Here is a 19,219-nt window from a genome sequence, read left to right on the forward strand (position 1 = left end):
CCAACACTACCATAATGGGGATCAAATTTCAACATGAGGTCTGGGGATAAACTCAAACCATAGCACAGGGGAATCATGCTTGTTTTAGAGTTTTCTTTTTTCTTGCCCCTTTAGCTAATCTGCCACCAAGTCTTGCCATCTCCTCTGTCTCCATGTCTCTTCTTTCCACCCATCTATTACTACCCGAATTCAGACCACTTTCATCTCTTTCCTAAGGGGTTCCCAAGTCTCCTCTCTGCTCACCTATGATCTAATCTCTTCTCAGGGGCATCCAAATCAGTAAAGAGGAAGTCAAACTGTCGCTGTTTGCTGATGATATAATCGTATATAGGCTGGTGAGTATGAGAGGCATACCTGAAAACCCTGAAGATTCCTCCTAAAAGCTCCTAGAATTGATAAATGAATTCAGCAAAGTTTCAGGATACAAAATTAATGTACACAAATCAGTAGCTCTGCTATACACAAACAGCGACCACTCTGAGAATCAAATCAAATACTCAACCCCTTTTACAATAGCTGCAAAAAAATAAAATGCTTAGGAATATACCTAACTAAGGAGGTGAAAGACCTCTACAAGGAAAACTACAAAACACTGCTGAAAGAAATAATAGATGACACAAACAAATAGAAACACATCCCATGTTCATGGATGGGTAGAATCAATATTGTGAAAATGATGACCATACTGCCAAAAGCAAACTACAGATTCAATGGAATTCCCATCAGAATACCACCATCACTCTTCACAGAACTAGAAAAAACAATCCTAAAACTCATATGGAACCAAAAGAGAGACCACATAGTCAAAGCAAGACTAAGCAAAAATAACAAATCTGGAGGCATCGCATTACCTGATTTCAAAGTATACTGTAAGGCCATAGTCACCAAAACAGCTTGATGCTGGTATAAAAATAGGCACATAGACCAATCAAACAGAATAGAGAACCCAGAACTAAAGCTAAATACTTACAGCCAACTGATCTTCAACAAAGCAAACAAAAAACATAAAGTGGGGAAAGGACACCCTATTCAACAAATTGTGCTGAGATAATTGGCCAACCACCTGTAAAAGAATGAAGCTGGATCCTCATCTCTCATCTTATACAAAAATCAACTCAAGATGGATCAAAGACTTAAATCTAAGACCTGAAACCATAAAAATTCTAGAAGATAACATTGAAAAAACCCTTCTAGACACTGGCTTAGGAAAAGACTTTATGACCAAGAACCCCAAAGCAAATGCAACAAAAACAAAGATAAATAGATTGTACTTAATTAAACTAAAAAGCTTCCACACAGCAACAGAAACATCAGCAGAGTAAACAGACAACCCACAGAGTGGGAGAAAATCTTTGCAATCTATATATCTGACAAATAACTAATATCCAGAACCTAGAAGGAGCTTAAACAAATTAGCAAGAAAAAACAAACAATCCCATCAAAAAGTGGGCTAAGGACATGAATAGACAATTCTCAAAAGAAGATATACAAATGGCCAACAAACATGAAAAATGCTCAACATCACTAATGATCAGGGAAATGCAAATCAAAACCACAGTGCAATACCACCTTACTCCCTCAAGAATGGCCATAATCAAAAAAATTTTTTAAAAAATAGATGTTGGCAGGGATGTGGTGAAAAGGGTACACTCTTACACTGCTGGTAGAAATGTAAACTAGTACAACCACCATGGAAAACAGTGTGGAGATTCCTTAAATAACTAAAGGTAGAACTACTATTTGATCCAGCAATCCCACTACTGGGTATCTACCCAGAGGAAAATAAGTCATTATACAAAAAAGATACTTGCACATGCATGCTTATAGCAGCACAATTCACAGTTGCAAAAATATGGAACCAGCTCAAATGCCCACCAATCAACAGGTGGATAAAGAAATTGTGGTATATATATATATATACACACATACACCATGGAATACTACTCAGCCATAAGAAGGAACGAAGTAACAGCACTTGTGGCAACCTGGATAGAATGAGAGACCATTATTTTAAGTGAAGTAACTCAGGAATGGAAAACCAAACATCATATGTTCTCACTCATAAGTGGAAGCTAAGCTATGAGGATGCAAAGGCATAAGAATGCCTCAGCAGTCAGAGAACTGTTTTCTAAAAAGTAAATCTGGGCCAGGCATGGTGACTCATGCCTGTAATCCTAACAAATTTGGAGGCCTAGGTGGGAGGATTGCTTGAGCCCAGAAGTTTGAGAGCAGCCTGGGCAACATAGCAAGACCCCATCTCTACAAAAAATAAAAATAAAAAAATTAGCTGGGTGGGGTGGTGGGCACCTGTGGTCCCAGCTACTAAGGAGGCTGAGGCAGGAGGATTATGTGAGCCCAGGAGTTCAAGGTTGCAGTGAGCTATGATTGTGCCACTGCACTCCAGCCTGGGTGACAGAGCAAGACCCCATCTCTAAAATGAATAATAAAATAAAGAAAAATATAAAATAAATAAAATAAATCTGACTGTGTTACTCCAAAACCCAAACTTCTTAATGCAGACTTCAAAGCCACACAAGATCTTGACCTTTCTTCTCCCTGGTGTCTCTCTCCTCAGTTATGCTCTGGTCTTGCTGAATTCTCTGTCTGACCATTTGCTGGCCCTGTTGTGTTCAGTCTCAGAAAGTTGACACACACTGGTCTCTCTGCTTAGAATACTCTTCTTCTTTTTATATTTATACTTATAGTTTTATTTATTTTCATTTTGGTAAGAACACTTAACAAGAAGTCTACCCTCTTAACAAAATTTTAAGTGTAGAATATAGTGTTGTTGACTGTGGGAGCAATTTGTACAGCAGATGTGGATGTATTCACCTTGCAGAACTGAAACTCTGTACCTCACCCCCGAGCCCACCCTGCCCTATCCTGCGTAACTCCTATCGCTTTCTGGCTCCCGGGGCTCCATGTGCTTCTCTATTATGGTCCACATCCTGCTTCATGATGGTCGCTGGCTTAATTATGTTAAAGGAAAACTTTAGACAAATTAACTTTAACAGAGTTTAATTTAGAAAAGAATGATTCGAGAATTTGGCAGTCCCCAGAACCAGAATAGGCTCAGAGCCACTCTGGGGCTGCCACATAGTCGGATCCATTTATGGACAGAAAAAGAAAAGTCCAGAAAACGGAAGTGAGGTGCGGAAATAACTGGATCGGTTGCAGCTCAGCATTTGCCTTATTTGAATACAGTTTGAATGGTTGGCCACCTGTGATTGGCCAAAACTGTGTGACTGGTACAAGAGCAGGTTACAGTCTATTGACACATCTAGTTAGGTTACAGTTCACTACGTACGGAGAGACCTTTAGGCTGAACTTAAAGTATGTAAGAAGGCAGCTTTAAACTAAATGTGGTTTAATGATTATCTGTCTTCCATTCTGGCTGTAAGCCCCTTCAAGGTAGGGGTCCTGACTTTCATCCTCATGGCTGTAACTTTAGCATCTAGCAGTCAGCCAAGCATATAAGAGGTACTTAATGAACGTTGGTTGAGTGAGTTTACCTCTCTGTCTCTCCTTTCTATGTTCCTATTTCTGAATATTCCCTTTTCAACTTACATTCTTCTCTTAGACATGCTATGGAATAAAACAAATGATAGTACTAGCTTCTCTGTTTCAGGAGCCATTCTATTTTTTCAGGTGACTTGTTACCTTGCTTCTGTGTATTACGTGTGGGTTTATACTTTGACTCAAAGGGGAAGCTGAGCACCCAGTCCAGGTTTTGAGAAGCCACATTATTGCCTTCTCAAGCCTACAGGAACATTAACTCATTCTCCAGGGCAGCATCGTTTTCTCAAAGGTGCCATCCCATGAAAGCACTGTCTATCACTAAATTAATATTTAATGCCAAATGTAACCAGAATGCATTGTACTCTAAATTGCAAATAAGGCATGAGGACTCTGGGTCATCTTAAGCATCACTAAGGGCAGGTTGGGTTATGCTGTGGTCACAAAATCTAGTGATTTGTCACCACAAATTTAGTGATTTGAAACAAAGGTTTATTTCTTGCTTATGCTACTTGTTCATTAGGGTTGGTGGAAACCTCTGTTCCATGTCACTCACTCAGGGACAAGGTAGACAGAGCCTTAGTCTTCTGGAGCATCACTGGATGACAGCAACAAGGGAAGTGGGAAAATGGAAAACTGTGCACCATCTCTTAAATGCTTCCACTTAGAAATGACATATATTATTTTCATTCACATTTTACTGACCAAATTGAGTCATATGAGGGGCAGGGAGGTGTAATCCTGCTCTGTGCCAGGAAGGAGGAGAACTAGAGATACTGGCAAACAATACTGATGTTTAATTGCTGTAAAAATGGAGACAAAAACAACCCACAAAACACATAGACAATTTCAAGATTGATGTAATTGCTTTGCCCAGTTCAACAATGATGGTAAGATAAAAGAAGACACAGATTTCATAGCAGATGTGCTCTGGTGGAAGGCCGGGGCACACCATGATGGAGGAAAGGTCAGGTTTGGGTAGCAAGAGCCAGAAAAGGAGTTCAGTTGGGAGGCTCTGAGAAAGAAGGAAGCAGCAGGGACACAAGGCGAGAAGAGACAGGAGGTAGGGGATCCGGGCAAGGTCTCGGCCGCCTTCCGCTGCCACGCTCAGGTGAGCAACCTTTCAACTGATTGCTTGTGAGTGTGCTCTCACCTCTCCCACCTCGTGGTGTCTTAAAGCTGCCTCCCAGATGCTGATAACTCAGTCAGGTTAATGACAGCCACGCTTGGAAAATGGTCTCAAGTCCGGGGAGCTGGTGTAAGGTGAGGAGGTCTCAGAGCATCCAGTGTGGGACTTATAGTATCAGTCAGGAGACAAACCATCCCAGTTCATGTAAGAGAGGACATTTAATATAAAGCATCATCTACTTAAGGAACTGAAAAGGCAAAAAGGGAACGCTAAGGGAACATGGAGGTGGTAGCTACAGGAAGCACTCACACTCCTAGGTCTGGGCTGCAAAGGAAGAGGTTGGAAGTTTAGAGAAAGGGGTGCTGCTCAACTGGTGCTTGTGTCCCTGGACTCAGAGGAGGTGCCCTGTGGACCTGGGACCCACATCTCTTGAGGAGGGAGCCCCGCTGGCTGGTGCTGGTATCTCTGAGGCAGCGTGATAAGACTGGTCATTCAAGTGTTGGAAAAACTGCAAACTGGATTCAGCTGCTGCTGTTGCAAGTAACTGCTGCTGCCGATGTAAAGCAGCAAAGCTGGGTGATACTCAGAAATAAGAAGCTGCCGGGAAAGAGCACGTCCCCTTTCCCTCCTCCAGCCTTGAAGATTCCCTCTTAGTGTCCTCTATTACCAAAGCCTAATGGCAAAGTACAGTTTCAGCCCCAGCATCACAGAGCAGGGAAAGAAAAGTGATTTTGGCTGGGCGCAGTGGCTCACGGCTGTAATCCCGGCACTTTGAGAGGCCGAGGCGGGTGGATCGCCTGAGGTCAGGAGTTCGAGGCTAGCCTGGCCAACATGGTGAAACCCCGTCTCTACTAAAAATACAAAAATTAGCCAGGCATGGTGGGCAAGCCTGTAATCCCAGCTACTCGGAAGGCTGAGGCAGGAGAATCGCTTGAACCCGGGAGGCGGACGTTGCAGTGAGCTGAGATCATGCCATTGCACTCCAGCCTAGGCTACAAGAGCGAAACTCCGTCTCCAAAAAAAAAAGAAAAGAAAAGTGATTTTGAAGCTGAGAGACAACAGCGTACTGACCGGCACAGAAGAAGGAAGATTTGTTTAAGAAACTTTGAAGCAGTAAATATTTAATTCAGGTTGAACATTCCTAACCCAGAAATCTGAAATCCAAAATTCCCACAAATTCAAAACTTTTTTGAGCCCTGATATGATACTCAGAAGCCCTGCTCAAAGAAACTGCTAATTGAGGCACTTCAGATTTCAGATTTTCAAATTAAGGATGCGTCACCAGTAAGTATAATGCAAATAAATATTCCAGAATCTGAAAAAAATGTGAAATCCAAAATGCTTCTGGTTCCACGCATTTTGGATAAGGGATATTCAACCTGTATTAGCAAATTCTTCCTTTGTGGAAGATTCCATTGTGGTTAGAGAATAAACTGTATAATTTATTATTTTACGTTTGTTGAGGTTTGCATCATGCCCTAGGATATGGTTTGTCTTGGGATATGTTCCATAAGCACTTGAAGAAAATGTGTATTCTTCTTCTGTTGGGTGGAGTGGAATCTAAATGTCAGTTTGATTCTGCTGGATATAGCATTGTTGAGTTCTTCTATAATCTTGCTGATTTTCTCTCTTGTTTTATCAATAGTTGCGAGAGGGATGTTGAACACTCCAGTTGTAATTGTGGATTTTTCTGTTTCTCCTTTTCATTCTATTAGTTTTTGCTTCACATATTTTGCAGCTCTGTTGTTTGGTGTGTACACATTTAGAATTGCTATGTCTTCTTGCTGGATTGACCCTTTATCATTACGGTATATCCCTGTCTGTCCCTGGTAATTTTCTTTGCTTCGAAGTTTACTTTATCTGATAATAGTATAGCCAATCCTGTACTTTTTGGATTAATGTTTTCACTGCCCAGTCAGCCCTCTGTATCAGCTGGTTCCACACTGTGAATTTAAGCAACCACAAAGATTGAAAATATTTGAAAAAAATAATGACACAACAATAAAAATAATACAAATTTTAAAATACAGTATAACAGCTATTTACATAGCATTTACAGTGTATTAAGTGTTGTAAATAATCTAGAGATGATTTAAAGTACAGGGAAGGGTGTACATAGATTATATGTAAATAATATGCTATTTTATATAAGGAACTTGAGCATACAAGGATTTTGGTATACTTAGGGGGTCCTGAAAGTAATATCCCCCACAGGGATGACTATATATCCTTGTCTACCCTTTTACTTTCAAACTGTCTAGATGGTCATATTTGAAGTATTTTCTGGTAGACAGAATGCTGATTTTTTTTTTTAAATTTTTTTTTAATTTTTTAAACTGGAGATGAGGTCTTGCTATGTTGCCCAGCCTGGTCTCAAACTCCTGGGCTTAAGTGATCCTCCTGCCTTAGCCTCTCAAACTGTTGGTATTAGAAGTGTGAGCTACCACAGCTGGCCAACAGCATACTGTTGAGTAATGGGTTTAATCCCTCTGCCAAGCTCTATTTTTTTTTTGATATTATATGTACCGGGTACAAAGCGATGTTACGATACATGTATAGAGTGTGAAATGAGTGACTCAAGCTAATTAATATATCAATCACCATAAATACGTTTTATTTGTTCCTCCTGTCTAACTACAACTTTGTACTCTTTGATCAACATGTCCCCAATTTCTGTCTTTTAATTGGTGTATTTAGACCATTTACACTGAGTGTGATTATTGATACAATAGAGCTTAAATTTGCCATTTTGTTTTATTTTTTCTCTTTGCTTCCTGTCTTTAATTTATTGGTTTCCTTTTTTCTCCCTTCCTGTGATTTTCTTGAACATTTTTTAGCATTCCATTTTGTTTTATCTGCAGTGTTTTTTAAGTGTATGTCTTTGTTAGCTTTTATAGTGGTTGGTCCAGGTATTATGTTATATATACATAATTTATCATTATCTATTGTTGTCAACATTTTACCAGTTCAAGTGAAGTATAGAACCCTTAACTCTCCTTACATTCCTTTACCCTCTCCCACTTATAATGTTGTCTTAACTCTTTCTTCTAGATATGCTTAGAACAACATCAGACAATTTTTGCTTCAACCATTAAATATAACTTAGACAACTCAAGAGGAGAAGGAAAGTCTATTGAATTTACCACTGTGTTTGCTCTTTCTGTTGTTCTTTTTGCCATTGTGATGTTTTAAATTCCTTTTAAAACAAAAACACTGCCTTTAAAATTTTTTTAAAAGAACTTCCTTTAGGCTGGGCACCATGGCTCATGTCTGTAATTCCAGCACTTTCGGAGGCTGAGGTGGGAGGATTGCTTGAGCCTAGGAGTTCAAGACCAGCCTGGGCAAGACAGTGAGACCCCATCTCTACAAAAAATAAAAATGAGCCAGGCATGGCAGTGTGCACCTGTGGTCCCAGTTACTTGAGAGGCTGAGGTGGGAATATCACTTGAACCCTGGAAATCAAGGCCGCAGGAGCCGTGATCATGCCAGTCAATGAACTCCAGTCTGGGTGACAGAACAAGACCCTGTCTCCCCACCTCCCCACCCCCCTCCCAAAAAAAGACCCGGCCTGCTAGCAAGAAATTCCCTTAGTTTTCTTTTATCTGAGAGTGTCTTGAATTCTCCTTCATTCCTAAAGGGTATTTTCTCTAGATATGGAATTCTGAGTTGACAGTTGTTTTCTTTCGACACATGAAAAATGCTGTAACAGTTTTCCTTCTGGCCTCTTGGTTTCTTTTGTGAAATCTGTTGTCACTTGCATTTTTTTCCCCGATACCTGTCACTTCTCTCTTGCTGCTGTTCAAGATGTTTTTTCTTTGTCTTTACTTTTCACAAGTTCAAATATGACATGCCTTGTTGTGGATTTCTTTTGATTATTATTTGGGGTTTACAAAACTTGAATCTGTGAGTTATATCTTTTGTCAAATTTGGGAAATTTTCAATCATTATTTCTTTGAGTACTTTTTCAGTCCAGTTCTCTTTCTCCTCCCCTTCTGGAACTCTGGTGAAACAAATATTAGCTCTTTTTTTATAGTATTATATTTTCCTTAAGCTCTTTTTCTTTTTGTATTTAAAAATTTTAATTATGAATTCAGTGCCCCAATGGTGCTTAGAGGCTAAAAGGTAGACTCTGCCCCGACTTCTGTGGGATACTGGCCAAGTGACCATTTCTCTCTGATGCTAATGTCCCATGTCAATGAAAAGAGCCAAACTTTATTACATATTTGAAGGGATCTATTCTGAGCCAAATATGAGTGACCATGGCCCACAGCACAGTCTCAGCGGGTCCTGAGAGCATGTGCTTAAGGTGGCTGGGTCACAGCTTGGTTTTATACAGTTTAGGAAGACATTAGACATTAGTCAGTACATGTGAGGTATACATTGGTTCATTCCAGAAAGGCAGGACAACTCCAGGTGGGTGGGGATTGGTGGAGGATGTTGGGGAGGACTTATAGGTCATAGGTAGATTCAAAGATTTTCTGATTGGCAATTGACTGAAAGAATTAAGTTATTATCTAAAAACCTGGGATCAATAGAAAGGAGTGTCTGGATTAAGATAAGGGGTTGAGGAGACCAAGGTTCTTATTATGTAGGTGAAGTCTCCTACATGGTCACCCTTAGAGACAGTAGATGGCAAATGTTTCTTTTTTTTTTTTGGAGACAGAGTCTCGCTCTGTCATCCAGGGTGGAGTGCAGTGGCACAATCTCAGCTCACTGCAAGCTCCACTTCCCAGGTTCACGCCATTCTCCTGCCTCAGCCTCCTGAGTAGCTGGGACTACAGGCGCCCACCACCATGCCCAGCTAATTTTTATTTTTGTATTTTTAGTAGAGATGGGGTTTCACCATGTTAGCCAGGATGGTCTTGATCTCCTGACTTCATGATCCTCCCACCTCGGCCTCCCAAAGTGCTGGGATTACAGGCGTGAGCCACTGCACCTGGCAAATGTTTCTTACCTTTAAAAGGTTCTAGACTCTCAGTTAATCTCTTTAGAATTGGGAGGGCCTGGAAAGGGAGCGATCTAGTTATATTAATAGAAATTCTTTACAGATGCAAATTTCCCCCCACAAAAAGATGGCTTTGCAGAGCCATTTCAAAATATGGCAAAGAAACATATTTTGGGGTAAAATATTTTGATTTCTTTCTTTATCTGTTGTGTTATGTTATGCCAGAATCAGGTTTGAAAGTAAACCATGTTGTAAATAGGGTTAAATAAAACCCATCTGATGAGATTTTATGGTTTGTAGCCTCAGGGTACTTAGACAGGAATTTCGGCAAGAGAGAAAAAGGTCGGAGTTTACATGCCCTAACCTGGGAATTAGGATCCATTGATGGAAGAAATGCAGGGTCTGCAAACAGAACATCCTTTTCTTTCCTTCTTGCTTCCCTTTGCCATTAACTCTGGCCCTGTCCCTTATTATTTGCCCCTTCCCTTTGATGTTCCTTTTCTTCTTATCCAATTTTCATACTTTTTCCCCCTTTTTTCTTGTTTTTCTGGCTTTACCTGTAGGAACAAAGTGTTAGATAAGCCTCTGAGATGGCATCTTTTTGTCCTCAGGGAGTGATGGGAGTTTAAAAGGAAGCATTTCTGTTGGGATACTTACGTGTGTTCTTCCCAGTGTATTTCAGGGTGCGTCTTTCCTTGCAGATTTTTTTTTTTTTTTGAGACAGGGTCTCACTCTGTCACCCAGGCTGGGGTGCAGCGGTGTGATCTTGGCTCACTGCAACCTCTGCCTTCCCGGATTCAAGCGATTCTCCTGTCTCAGCCTCCCGAGTAGCTGGGGTTACAGGTGTGTGCCACCAAGCCTGGCTAATTTTTGTATTTTTAGTAAAGATGGGGTTTCGCCATGTTGGCCAGGGTGGTCTCGAACTCTCGGCCTCATGCGATCCGCCTGCCTCAGCCTCCCAAAGTGCTGGGATTACTGGCGTGAGCCACCGTGCCTGGTCTCCTTGCAGAGTCTTAAATGAGGTGGAGGGAGAGGCTGTTTTACAGGTAACTCTGTTGAATATTGCCACCTTGTGGAGTGAGTGGGAAATGCAGATAAGACAAGGAGACTCAAGGACAGAGGGATGTTTGAAAATACGGTAAAGAGGTCCCCTGAGTAAATGGCCCTTCCTGGATGATGAATTTCTTTTCTTGATGTTGTATAATCATTTTAACCAGTTTGTGATGCTGACTGATGTGCATCCTTTGGAAGGAGAGTGCTGTGAGAAGCATGGAAAGCAGACTTTGGAGTTCTAGAGAATTAGGATTGAACCTCAGCTGAGCTTGGTAGGAGCTGTGTGAACTTGAGAAAGTCACCTAACATCTCTGAGCCTCCAGGGTAATTCTGAGAAGGGCCAGTATGGAGAAGATGCCCTGGAAATGTTAATTTCCTTCTTCCAGTGATGAAGGAAGGAGGACCCACGTGTGAGTCCTCCTTCCATGTGGGTCTGGGAGGTGTGGCTGCAAGTGGACGCATTGAGTCAGGGGAGGAGGGAAACTGACATTTACTGAGGTATAAAGTACCAGGCACTGTGCTACGTACTTACATGATTTCCTTTGGCCTTCCTGACACTCTGTGCAAAAGGTACTGTTATCTTCACTTTATAGGTGGTAAAATGGATGCTTGGGGATGTTGAGCAGCATATCACGCAGCTGGTCAGCGGTGAATGTGGCAAACCAGGTTACGAACTCAGTTCTGCCTTTTACTTTTGGTTTTATTTTTTTCCCTGTGTCACATTCATCTGATTAGTGTTAGCAAAATAGTGCAGTGTTCTGTTGAATTCATCCTGGTTTCCTTCTAGGTTATCCCAGGGCATCCGTTTTAGAGGCTGCTAAGGGTGAAGGTGAAGGGCGAATAGTGTGGCTCCTGCCTATCAGGTTCCACTTTTTTCTCCACCGTCCACTGGGAGGGTGAAGTAGGGGCTGTCTTCAGAGATGTGAGTACTGGGGTGAAGTGGGAAGACTGGGGCCTGAGAAGCTAGGCTGAGCTGAGTGGAGAAGCTGGAAAGGGTGAGAGCCTGAGGGAAGCTTGTCTGACTAGGGAAGGCTTTTTGGGGATATTCCTGGGGATCTGTAGAGGAATGCTTCTGTGTGAAGGGTAGCCTGGGAGATACTGGTAACCTAAAAATGTTGGGAGTACTGTGATCTAGGTGGTTAGGAGACTTTAACTGTGCCGGGGGATTTTGGAACCACAGTTGTCCTTGACTATGGTCAGTTGACTGTATATTTGGGGACATCACACTGGCTGGGGAGGCCTGGGGAAAACTCTTAGATTGAAGGATGGGTTGGTTACAGGAGCATTGGTGGAGCAAGAATAGTTGGGAGAGTGGAAGGAGCAGGAGTCAGAAAAGAAACACAGACTATCTCTTACATCTGGGTGTTACTTGCTAGTTTAAAAATGTTCTTTTACATGCATCATTTGAACTATCAGGTAACCATCCACGTGCTCTGAGTTTACTATGAGCCTGACTCTGCAAGGCACAGGGATTCAAATAAGGAAGGAGATGGACACGTTCTGTTCTCCTAGAACTTGTAGCTGTCATTACAACTATGTGAAGTGGGCAGATTAAATATTATTGCATTTTCCAGATGGAAAAGCAATGGCTCACTGAGGTTAGGTGACTTGCCTGCTAGTGTATGGCCAGCTGGGAACTCAATGTAGATTTATTGGTCAGGGAACCAGGGCTCCTGTTACTGCCCAATGGGTTCTTCTTGCCCACTGCCCAGACAGAGCTGATTTATGAAGACAGGGGCATTGCAGTAGAGAGTTTAATGCATGAAGAGCTGGCTAAATGGGAGAATGGAGTTTTATTATTCAAATCAGCCTCCCTGAAAATTCAGAGGCTAGGGTTTTTTGTTTGTTTGTTTGTTTGTTTTGAGACGGAGTTTTGCTCTTGTTGCCCAGGCTGGAGTGCAATGGCACGATCTCGGCTCCTGGGTTCAAGCGATTCTCCTGCCTCAGCCTCCCAAGTAGCTGGAATTACAGGCATGCATCACCATGCCTGGCTAATTTTTTGTATTTTTAGTAGAAATGGGGCTTCTCCATGTTGGCCAGGCTGATCTCGAACTCCCAACGTCAGGTGATCCGCCCGCCTCGGCCTCCCAAAGTGCTGGGATTACAGGTGTGAGCCATCATGTCTGGCCGAGGCTAGGGTTATTTTAAAGATAGTTTGGCAGGCAGGGGACTAGGGCATGGTGAATACTGATTGGTTGGGTTGGAGATGAAATCAAAGGGAGCTGAGTCAGTTCCTGGGTGGGGGGCACAAGACCAGATGAGCCAGTTTACTGGCCTAGGTGGCACCAGCTGGTCCATCAGAATGTAGGGTCTAAAAAATACCCCAAACATGAATCTCAGGTTTTACAATAGTAGTGTTATCCACAGGAACAACTGGGGAGGTTAGGAATCTCGTGACCTCTGGCCGAATGACTCCTGAGCCATAATTTCTAATCTTGTGGCTAATTTGTTAGTTTTACAAAGGCAGTCTGGTCCCCAAGCAAGGAGGAATTTTGTTTTGGGGAGGGGCCGTTAACATCTTTGTTTGAAAGTTAAACTATAAACGAAATCCCTCCCAAAGTTAGTTCAGCCTACACCCAGGAATGGACAAGGACAGCTTGGAGGTTGGAAGCAAGATGGAGTCAGTTAGGTCAGATTTCTTTCACCATCATAATTTTCCTATGTAAGATTTTTTGTCATTGTCATGATTTTTGCAAAGGTGGTTTCGCTCCTTCTGGCACTTCATGCAGACTCTAACAGCATTTGGATCTGTTGTGAGTTTCATAGTGGAAATATTCTTAGTTCAGACAGACAGCTGCAAGGGGCTCCTCCTGCAGTGTGTGTTAACACCATGGATCCACGTCCTCTCACAGCCTGGGGGATGAGCAGTGGACCGTGGCTGGGAGAAGTGGATGCGAGTGAGTCCCTTCTGATCCTGTGCTGAATTCCCTTCCATCACATTCGAACAGCCTTTCTGCAATGCCCCACGGTCCTGCAAATAAACCAGCTGCTCTTTGTTGTTCCTCTCTTTATGTATGAGCGATGATTTTCTGAAGCTGGTAGTTTGGTACGGTAATGGATTGATTGAAATCATCAAGAGGAAAATAACTAATTCATTTACTGAAATTACAATTACAAAATTACCTGTATATTTACATGTAACTCAAACATAAACACAGTCGACCTTAGCCAACTCCTTAACCTTAGCAGGCTCCTGTGCCTTTCGCTTCTGCTGCCATTCCTTATACATTTTCATCAGCTTCTTACCATGCTGTCAGTTTTCATTGTTGCCATTGACTCTGACACTAACTCGGCATTCCCTGGACCTCAGTTCCTTATCTCTAAATGCTGAAAGTGGACTAAATGGTCTCTGAAAGCCCTTCTGGTTTGAATATCAATGCACATATGCCTCTGTGATACACCTGTTGACTTAGTTTGTGTCTCCCCTGCAGCAAACTCTGAGAGAAGAATTTGAATGCAAGTATTTTATTTGGGAGGTGATCGGGAAGTACCCATAGAGGAGTGAGGAGGCGAAACAGGAATGGGAAGGAAGATAATACAGAATTAATTATCAAGCAAGCTGCTACTGTAGGCAACTGGAGCTTAGAATAGCGTGGGGAAAGGAGGGAGCAGGAGTCAGAAAAGAAACACAGACTGTCTCTTAAATCTGGGTGGTACTTGCTAGTTTAAAAATGTTGGTCAGGGACCAGTGCTCCTGTGGAAGCCCAATAGGTTCTTCTTGCCCACTGCCCAGATAGAGCTTATTTATGAAGACAGGGGAATTGCAGTCGTCCAGCTGGGGGATTCTGGGAGACAGTGTAGACACACCACAGAGTTATTTCTATCAAGGGGTGAGGAAGTTGGGGTATTTTTCCCCTGGCCCCCCCATCTGTCCCTGGCTGGAGGGCACTTCTGGGGCATTCCCTTCGGGTGTTTCTGATGTTCACTGGGGAGATGAGCAGGCTCCTAGGGTCAGGGAAAAATCTCAAGCAGAGAGCCATAAGTGTTTGTCATTTTTGATGTATAGACAAAGTGTGGTAGGCCGGGTCTCACTAACGCAGGCCTCCATTACAGCTGTCCCAGCACTGACTCAGTAGCTCCGTTAAACATGAAAAGCTGATCGAGCCAGTGCCCTTATACAAAGGCTGGAATGTCACAAAAGCCCACCAAGAGTTTGCCTAGGCCTTTCCTGGACCTTGAAGCATGACAAGATAATGAAGGAATTCTTAACAGGACCCGTTTAGGATTAAACAAGTTTTACTGGGGGGGTCTGAAGAAACTCCCCAGGCCTCCACAAACAAGTTTATTGGCGTCCAAAGGAACTCCCCAAACCTTTATGATTTAGCAGGAGACAAGATAAGGGTAATCACCCCAGCACCTGGACCCATTTAGATTAAATAAACTTACTGAGGCTCCAGGAGAAGGTCTTCAGGACTCAGACCTTAGTTACAGATGAAAAGAAGTTAATCATTTACGTCTTTAGATGAGTGCACACTGACACGTAGACATATAGCTTAGAGGGTATATAAGCTCTGGAAAACTTTGTAATTTTGAGTTGGTCTGGCGGATATTTTCCAGGCCTTCTCCCTGTAACCGGTTACAGAAATAAAAAACTCTCTTCCTCTCCAGTTCATCTGCATCTTGTTATTGGGCCATGAGAAATGGTAGCCTGACTCTCAGTTTGGTCTGGGAACAAAAGTGTCTGCAGTGTTTGTACAAGTGTTTGCAGTGTGTGGTGTATAGAGGTTAAGTGGCCGATGAGCAGGGTATTGACAGTGCCTGCTACGCTTTTTTTCCCCTTTTGAATTATTGCTTGTCTATGGATCTTTGGTTTTGAAAAAGTAGACCTATCTTTTTTTGCCATTAACACAGTCTAGTCCTGTTTAACTTGGCATATATCTCTACACCTTGTAGGAAGGAAAGATTTAGATTTCTTAAAGCGTTGCATTTTAACAGAGAAGCCATAGCTTATGGGATCACCCTAAAAACTATACATCCTGAGATAAGCAGAGGTATTTACATTTTATCAAAAGGATCTGAGCATTATAGAATCAAAATTGTTGACTGCTGTGTAATAATTTGAGCTACGGGCCAGGCGTGGTGGCTCACGCCTGTAATCCCAGCACTTTGGGAGGCTGAGGTGGGTGCATCACGTGAGGTCAGGAGTTTGAGACCAGCCTGGCCAACGTGGCAAAACCCCATCTCCACTAAAAATACAAAAAAAATCAGCTGGACTTGGTGGCAGGTGCCTGTAATCCCAGCTACTCAGGAGGCTGAGGCAGAGAGAATTGCTTGAACCCGGGAGGCAGAGGATGCAGTGAGCTGAGACTCCATTTCAATAATAATAATAATAATTAATAATAATACATTTGAGCTACGAATAGAATACAGCGTTCTCTCTTTGCCCTGGAATCACAGGCATTCTTGAAAGCCCCACTTCCTCGCCTGATGCCCGATTGCAAATAAAGTATCTTTCACTCAGCATTCAGTAATTGTCTCTGCATTGTTCTTTGAGAGGATGGAGCTGACATTTTCTCCTGTAGGAAATTCCTGGAGCCTGGATGAATGTGTTAAAAGGGCAGAATGTGAACAAGAGCAGCTTCTCCTCAGGCTCTATTCTCACAGGGTGGTGTTTGTTTACTTTGGAGAAGAAGCAGGTCATGTCTTCTATGACGGGAACTGAGATTTGTAGGTGGTAAAAGAGCCATGCTGAATACAGGACTAGTTATGCCTCACTACTGAGGCAAGGTTCTCCTGAGTACTCTGCCTAAAGCCTGTGAATTATGAGGTTTTCTGGAGGGAACGGGCACTGGGAATCAGGCCGGAGGGAACAGGCACTATTCCCAGCCCTATGTGAGTTCTGGGTACTGTTCCTTCTAATCCTTCTAGGTGATTCCCTCCCCAGCCTTGGGTGGTTTCCTCCCTGCATGCACTGGTCAGTTCTCTGCTGAGTACTCAAGGGGGATACCCTTGAAGGTCTCCCACAGTTTTATCTCCACACAGCTCTCTCTTCTCCAGTAGTTTGTCTTGTAAACACTGGCTGCATTGTTCTCCCCAAATTCTCTGAGTCTTGTCTCCTCAACTCAAGGGATCCTCTGTGCACTGCCTGGATGCCCTCTTTTCGGTTTCTGCCTGGACATTCTCCCAAGGCAGTAAGCTGGGGCAATCATAGGTCTCATCTCAGGGGTCAATCACTGGCCTTTATTTTCTGATGTCCACTATCATGACATAATTATTTTCATTTGTTCCATCTGGATTTTCGTTGTTTCAGGTGGGAGGATAAACCCAGCCTATATTACATCCTATTTTCTAGAAATGGAAGTCTCTGTTCTTAAACAAAGGCTTATTTAGTAATATGTTATTTCAATTTCCTTTCATTACTTTTTGTTCTCTACCCAACCTCAGCTACTCACTCTATGGCCATGCTGCAAATCTTCCTTCATTTCAGTTTCCAGGCATTCTACTCTTTGGCCACCACACCCTAACTCGCCAGCAGGTCTCCTGCAATCCCCAACTTCAGACAACCCTTCAATCCCCCAGTAACCCCAAGTGCACAGATCCTGCCTCTCCCATCCCTCCCGTCATTCTCCCGTTTCATGCTTCTCATAGTCCTCACTCTCTTGCATACACTCAGATATTTTGCTCTTCTTTTGCTTTGTAGAATTCTCAGGGCAAAGCTTGAGCCTTGGTGAAATATACTCCTCTGTCTCTTGTGCCTATATTCACATAGCCAAAGGTGGCAGGAAAAATACACAAAACCATGCTGGTTGGTCTCACTGTAAATTCATTGCTACAAACTTCAGTGGAACAGTTACTCCTGCTCAGTAATCCCATCCTGTTTCCATAATCCATTCATTCTCACTTTTGTAGGTGATATTTTACAAATGTTTTCTATATTTTTTAAGCTCCCTCATCTAACCTGCAATACTACCTCCTCCATTCATACACTGAAAGACCTTGCTTTCTATTTCTATGAGACAATGAAAGTGACTAGCAGAGAACTTCCACAGCACCCACCGCCACGTCTACCCTCCTGTACCTGCACGCTCATGCTCGGTCATCCTTCCTGCTTCTGCAATTTACGTTTCAGCCTCCTAAATTTGGCCATCTCTGGCATGCTACCCTACCTCCTTGCCTTCACTCCAGGCATTGCTTCTGCAATTCTCCATTTCCTGAACACTTCTTACGTCTTCATTATGCCTGTAATCCTAGCACTTTGGGAGGCCGAAGTGGGTGGATTGCTTGAGCCCAGGAGTTTCAGGCCAGCCTGGGTAATATAGTGAGACCCTGTCTCTACAAAAATAAAAAAAAAAGCCAGGACTGGGCACAGTGGCTCATGCCTGTAATCCCAGCACTTTGGGAGGCCGAAGCAGGCAGATCACTTGACGTCAGGAGTTCAAGACCAGCCTGGCCAACATGGTGAAACCCCGTCTCTCAAAAATTAGCTGAGCATGGTAGCACATGCCTGTAATCCCAGCAACTCAGGAGGCTGAGGCAGGAGAATCACTTAAACCCTGGAGGCGGAGGTTGCAGTGAGCCGATATCACACCACTGCACTCCAGCCTGGGTGACAGAGCAAGACTGTCTCAAAAAAAAAAAAAAAAAAAATTAGCCTGGTGTGACTAATGCCTGTAGCACATGCCTGTAGTTCCAGCTACTTGGGAGGCTGAGGTGGGAGGATCGCTTGAGCCCAGGAGTTCAAGGCTGCGGTGAGCTATGATCACGCCACTGCACTCCAGCCTAGGGGAAAAGAAACCCCACACAACTTCTATCTTTATTTTTGTCTGCTTTTATCTCGATCTACTTTTTAAATTCGCTGGTTCGTTTTTCAGCTCAATCTATTCTTCTATTTCACCCATCTATTTTAATTTTTATTTCAACTGTTGTGATAATCAAATCTAATACTTCTACAGTGTTCCTTCTTATTTCCAATTACTGTTTTGCATTACTAACATCCTTACATGTCTTATTACTTTTATGCTTAGTTTTTAAAAAAACCCTTAGCTCGTGTGTTCCAACATTTGTGTTTCAGATGAGTATATATTTCTTCAGTTTGTTGACTTTCTTTTGAGATACTTGTAACTCTCACTTGTCTGGTTATTTTTGCCTCTGAGCTCATGCTCCATTGGAGATATTAGATACTTTGGTAATGTACATTTTAAAGTGTTTTTTATTTGCATTTTGAGCTTTGAATTAATTGCCTTGTAATCAGAAAATGTGAACTATTTTATAGATATTCTTTGAAATTTATAGAGACTGGCTTTATGGCCTCCATAATATGTGGTCAATTTTTGTAATAGTTCCACATGAGATTGAAAAGAATGTCTATTTTCTAATTGTTGGGGAAAGCATTTTTATAAATGTCCATTCAATTAAGCTTATTAATGTATTGTTCACATTTTCTATAACTTTACTTATATTTGGCTGTTCCATCTTTTTCAGTAACTGAGAAACATGCGTTGAAAGATCTCACTATGATGCAGAGTTTATTAATTCAGTCAATTTTTGTTTGATAGATTTTAAAGAAAGGTTATTAGTTACATACAAATGCAGAATTGTTCTATTTTTCTGATAATTGGAAATTTTATTACTGGATA

The 19,219-nt window shown here is 42.3% G+C and overlaps 1 long non-coding RNA gene across 5 annotated transcripts in view; it reads left to right on the forward strand.

The window, feature by feature from the left end:
• Positions 1-19,219, forward strand: part of LOC109025756 (uncharacterized) — a 194,089-nt gene that overhangs the window by 45,021 nt on the left and 129,849 nt on the right. For all 5 annotated transcript variants that reach the window (XR_002004716.3, XR_010130011.1, XR_008677222.2 and 2 more), the window contains one exon: positions 266-335. This is a non-coding gene — a long non-coding RNA (uncharacterized lncRNA). The remainder of the gene's footprint in view (positions 1-265; positions 336-19,219) is intronic.

This window comes from Gorilla gorilla, chromosome 12 (assembly GCF_029281585.2).
Source record: "Gorilla gorilla gorilla isolate KB3781 chromosome 12, NHGRI_mGorGor1-v2.1_pri, whole genome shotgun sequence".
NCBI lineage: Eukaryota > Metazoa > Chordata > Mammalia > Primates > Hominidae > Gorilla > Gorilla gorilla.